The sequence below is a fragment of the Rhipicephalus microplus genome, chromosome 1 (genome assembly GCF_043290135.1).
Source record: "Rhipicephalus microplus isolate Deutch F79 chromosome 1, USDA_Rmic, whole genome shotgun sequence".
In the NCBI taxonomy this organism is placed as follows: domain Eukaryota; kingdom Metazoa; phylum Arthropoda; class Arachnida; order Ixodida; family Ixodidae; genus Rhipicephalus; species Rhipicephalus microplus.
This window is the reverse complement of record NC_134700.1, coordinates 64,903,765-64,909,862: the sequence shown is the minus strand read 5'-3', so window position 1 is coordinate 64,909,862 and position 6,098 is coordinate 64,903,765.

Sequence of the window (6,098 nt, the reverse complement as noted above, 5' to 3'; positions counted from 1 at the left end):
AGGTTTACTCTGGCAATTCATGGATTCATTTCCATTTTCAAATGTTAGCAAAGGTTATATTGCACAACAGTGTCTTGTCAAGCAGAATAAGAAATTATGTGAACTAAACGCCTTCAGAAAAAGTCCACAAAGGTGAGTGCTGTCCTTATTGCAGTACTAGTCCACACTGAGCCGAGCAGCAGTACGTGGCAGCATCCCAGTTCCGGTCATTGATCCAAATTGCTTCAGGGGCCAGCCTAGAAGTAGCAGAGGATAAAACAAAATGGTTTTAAATTTTGAGTTCAGCAATCTGCTGTCTAGGGACATTTATAGTTCTTTTTTAGGACAGTTGCATGCAAAGAAGTCTGCACTTTTAGGCGTGTCAACATTATAGAGCAAGACACAGAGATGGCATAACATCGAGTACAAACCCGACCGCTGCACAAGTGGCTAATTCAAAGACTGATTGATTGATTTGTGGGGTTTAACGTCCCAAAACTACCATATGATTATGAGAGACGCCATAGTAGAGGGCTCCGGAAATTTACCACCTGGGGTTCTTTAACGTGCACCCAATCTGAGCACACGGGCCTACGACATTTCCGCCTCCATCGGAAATGCAGCCGCCGCAGCCGGGATTTGAACTCGCGACCAGCGGGTCAGCAGCCGTGTACCTCAGCCACTAGACCACCGCAGCGGGGCTAATTCAAAGACTGAACGCAAGGAATGGAAGCAGAGAGAGGTTTGCATTGTTAAAAAAATTATGTGACGTGATTCGGTATTTAGTCTACTAGACTTCACTACCATTCAAGCTGAATACACATGAATCACAATAGTGAATAGGAGCGATACTCTAATAGCGAGATTCAAGACTGCCAAGTAGTTTTTAACTTTGTGTGGTTGGTTGCCACAGCTACACGTTTAACGAAGCGAGAGTGAATTTCACTTTCACTTTCACTTTATTTCCTTAAAGACCCCACAGGGGGGGTGTTACATAAGGGGTGGGTTGTACAACAAAGATACAAAAGCCACAGGTTAACATTGCAGATGCATTGACACACTTTGAATAAAACGTGATGGACAGGTGATTGAAACAACATCGTGGTGAAGGTCATTCCATTCTTTGGCGGCGCGGCAGAGAAATGATGCAGAAAATGTTGAAGTGCCAGATCGGGGTCGGGAGACTTGAAGTGGATGGCCAGTGCGGGGAGAAATGCGTGCGGTGGGAGCGATGTAAGGTGGTTGGTGGAGTGAGCTGTGATACAACTTGTGGTACAGTGACAACGTAGCAATTCTGCGGCGAAGGGAAAGACTTAATAGACCGGATTCATTTTTAAGGGATGAAACACTGACATCGTAAGAATAAGAAGAATGAATGAAGCGAGCGGCACGATTTTGAACTGCTTCGATAGCGTTGATCAGATAAACTTGGTGAGGGCTCCAGATGGGTGATGCGTATTCTAGTTTGGACCGGATTAGCGACTGATAGGCCACAAGACGAACGTGATACGGTGAGTGACGTAGGTGACGTTTTAGAAATCCTAATGATCGGTTGGCTGATGAAATCATGTTAGTGATATGCGTTCGCCACGAAAGATCAGGGGTTAATGTTACACCAAGGTACTTATAGGATACGGCTGTTTCGACTGGCATGTTAGCAATTTCATAGGAAAATTGGAGGGGGTTTTTGCGGCGGTGGAAGGAAACTAATTTGCATTTGTTAGGATTAAGGGTCATAAGCCAATAGTCACACCAGTTTAATACTTCATTAAAGTCATTCTGTAGTGCTGCTTGATCAAAAGTGTTGGTTATTTTGCGGTAGATGACACAATTATCTGCAAACATACGAAGGTTGCAGGATAAATTGTTAGGTAAGTCGTTAATGTAGATTAGAAACAAAAGCGGGCCAAGGACAGATCCCTGTGGCACTCCAGACCTAACAGGAATCAAGTTAGATTTGACGTTGTTAACGGAAACAAACTGAGAGCGGTTAGTCAGAAATTGAGCAATCCAATTAAGAAGTTCAGCTGGTAGATCTATTTGAGAAAGTTTTTTTAGTAGGCGCTGGTGAGGAACTTTGTCGAAAGCTTTAGTGAAGTCAAGAAAAATAGCATCAGTTTGGAGGTTACCATCGAGGTTAGCATGCAGGTCGTGAAGGAAAAAGGCTAGTTGGGTTTCGCATGAGCGGCCTTTTCGAAATCCGTGTTGAGAGGAATGAAAGAAATTGTTAGAATCAAGAAAATGCATGACATGAGTGTATATGACATGTTCCATGAGTTTGCAACACACGCTGGTTAATGATATGGGACGATAGTTTAACGGGCAGTCTCTTTTACCTGTCTTGTGAACCGGAATGACCTCCCCACACTTCCAGTCGAGGGGCAGAATACCTGAGGAAAGTGACTGGGAAAACAGCAAAAACAAAAACTCGGCTGATATGTGCTTTGTGTTCTTTAACAGCTTGGATGTAATTTCGTCGGTACCCGCCGAGGATGACAGTTTCATTTTTTCTATTAAAGACAGGATACCATTGAAACCTATGTTAAAGGGTGGCATTTCAGGCAGATTAACAGAGACTAATTCTGTTTCAACGGGGTCAGATTCATTCGTAAACACAGACGAAAAGGCGGCATTGAATATATTGGCACATTCTGAACAACTTAATTCCTGACCAGTATCATTAGTAAGGGTGATGGGGGGCGTGTTAGGAGGGTTTATTATTTGCCAGAAACGCTTCGGTGAATAAGCAAGAATTTTCGGAAGTTCCGTATGAAACAATGAGTACTTGGCGTTGCGCATTTCACTTGAATATGCTTTCTCGGCAACCTTGTATTTTTCCCATGCAGAATCAGTGTTTTTATTCTTCGCAGCCCGAAAGAGGCGTTTCTTCTTATTTTCAAGCCTTTTTAATGTTTTAGTAAACCAAGGTTTTTGGCGGGTGGGACGAAAGCTTATTTTAGGGATAAATTGGTCAGCTAGCTGGTTTAACTTGTTTTTGAAGATTAACCAGTTATCGTTAATGGGTCGCTCCCAGAAACCATCACGGAACGTCGGAAGAAAAACTTCAAGTTCTCGAGTGATGGCCGCGTAGTTACCCTTGTCATATAACCTAATAGTTTTAGTGCAGGCTTGGCGCATTTGAGGAACGAAAGTAAAATTAGCGTGGATGACCTTATGGTCACTTATTTCATCAAGATATGTTATAGAAGAAAGGCTCTCAGGATCAGTTGTTAATATTAGGTCAAGAATGTTAGCAGTATCTCGAGTAATACGTGTAGGTTGTGTTATCAACTGAGTGAGATTAAAGTTGAGGCAAACATCAAGGAAATCGTTGGTCTCCTTTGCATTGGGTGCAGATGAAGTTAGATTACACCAATCAATGTTAGGAAAATTGAAGTCCCCCAGGAGGAGGACATGAGCATTTGGGTATTTGGTCGTAAGTTCGGCTAAAATACCATTAAGCTGGCGCGCGAAATCCGGGCTACTTTTGGGAGGCCTATGACAAACACCTAATAGTACGGACTGTGGTACGGAACGAAAAAGCAACCACAATATTTCTAGGTCGGAATCAATGTTTATAAGGGAGCATGAAAGTTGTTCGTTAGTAGCAATCAGGACGCCGCCGCCCCGGGTGCCGGGACGATCTTTTCGATAAAGATTAAAGTGAGGCAAGTCGGTCAAAATTTCGCTGTCGGTGACGTCAGAGGTCAACCACGTTTCAGTTAGTATAAGTAGGCTGCTGTTAGATGAAGATACAAGGTCGGACACGTGGTCGCGTTTGGAAAGATAGGTAACGTATGTTGGTGAAAATGACCGAAAAAGAAAGATTGGCTTTGTGACCAAAGACGGGACAATTAGAAGATCTGGGGCGTGAAGGCAACTGCTACGAGCTTTCTTCTACATTTTCAGTTGCCTCGTTAAATACGTATCGTTTGGAGCCCATAAAAAGGGTCTTATACCGTAAAAGGAAGGGACTTGATTTTACTTTAGCAAAAGCCAGTAGGTGCTTCCGTGCGTTCCGGACCCGATGCGAGAAATCCTCCCCGATGCTAAAATCTGTATGTTTAAGCTGGGGGCCCTTAGCAAGGACGGCTTCCTTGGTTTTGAAGGATGTAAACTGCACTATAATAGGCCGACACCGGCCTTGCGAGTGGCGGCCAAGACGGTGGCACGCTCGACATCCTTGGATTCGACAGTTATTTTTAGGTGGTCCCTACAAAACCCAGTAATACGCTCCTCAGACTGCGCATACGTTTCGGATGGCTTGTCGTACGCTAGGCCGTAAAACAACAAGTTGTTTCGTCTGGAACGATTCTGCGCATCGTCCAGTTGAGCCTCCAGTACAGAGACCTGGGTAGCTGTCTGGGAGGTGGCGGTGGCCATGGCGTCAAGATCAGATCGGAGTGTATCGACACTACTGTAGTGGGATTCTAGACTGTCGATTCTCTTGCCAAGTTCAGAAATGGCTTTATCAGTGGTAGAGAGCTGGCTTTTTAGGATTTGTACATCGCTAATGAGCTGGGATTGACCGGAAGACAAGCTTTTTAGTTCAGTCATTATTTGCTCTAGGGTGGTCGGACCAGGGTTAGTTTCAATATCACCACCCAACAGCAACAGCAGAGAAAACACAATGTTCATACAATCAGAAATAATGCAAACACAGCACTGGGGGCTCGGTAGCTGAACAAATGATGATCAGCCTGACAGAAGAGAGAACTAAAGAGAGTGAAGCTAAGTACAGAAAGAGAGTGAGAAGGAACTTCGACAAAAAACAGAATACAGCTGTACCAAGAATTAAGGTTCGGGATTTAGTGCTAGCGATGAAAGAATCGCGAAACTCAGCAGCGAGTCACAGAGGGCCATTCTCTTTCGTCAAAATGGCAAGCCAGCAGGGGCATTTAAAGATTGCCCGATACGTTGGCCTCAATAGCTCCTTCTAATTGGCCTCCACAGCCAACATTCTAAAGAAGTACGACACCACTTTTCAAAGGTGAGTTTACCCTGCCATGCGAATTTTATGGATACAAAGATGACTCTGAGCAAGTGAGAAGCAAATAAAATCATGATAAGATATATTATTTATTATATTAAAGTGGGGTGTCTCGTGGCACATGAGGCCAGAATTTCGGCTCACGAGGGGCTAGTTCCTTAAACGTCCACCACGTGTCCCATGAAGTTGATCCCTTCCCCCCGCTCGCTTTTTTCTCCTCCCACCACGAGGCTGACGAGTTCTCTACGGAAATTGTTTTGCTTTTCAACCTGTTCTCGCCCGCCCCTCATTGTGGGAACCAAAGAATAGCGCCCCACTGCCAGCGCATTCTTACCCCTGCACCGTGCTCCCCACCGGGTTGCAGAAATTAGGTGCCTTTTATAATCTTCTAACCACTACCACCACCGTTTAAACGCCGGCCGGTGTAGAGTACGCGAACATGTTCCGGACCGGCCATGAACGGTTTTTCAGACTGAGGACTTATGTCTTTCTTTGGCTCGGTTGAGCTCGAGTCTTCACAGTTTTAATATATAGTCAGATAATTTCTATACGAAGAAGCTACGACCAACCGCATTACATTCTTTAGTTTGTTTCTCGTCGTAGATAATCTGTAGTATTCATAATATCAGGTTCAATACTTAATTTGTGGCTAAGCCATATTCTTTGCCGACCCGAACTTTTTCTAGGGCAGAACAAAGTTTTTTAATCTTCTTCTTTTAGCTAATAGGCTATTGGAAAGCATGCAAAAAATTAAAGATGTTAGTACAACTATTTTCACAGAAGAAGCATGTCCACATACTGGACACTGTTATTCAGTTGTTGAGCATATAGGTACACACATTCTGGCATTCTCTTTGAAAGAGCGCTGCTTTTGGCCCCGTTAGGTTAATAGCCTTATAAAACACAAGCGAGGTTTGTTTTGACCCAAGAAAAAGTTTCTCATGGTTGGCACATAGCGTTCAGCGCCACAAAGTAAACAATACGTAGAAGAGAGCGTGTCTATTTTGTTCACAATTCAACTTCATCAGACGCCGATCCCCACTGTGCTTCATGCTGTTGATAGATTCCCAGCATGTCCCAGTTTTATTTTTCTATGACTGGGCTTGAAGAGTGTCACGTCAAGCCACCT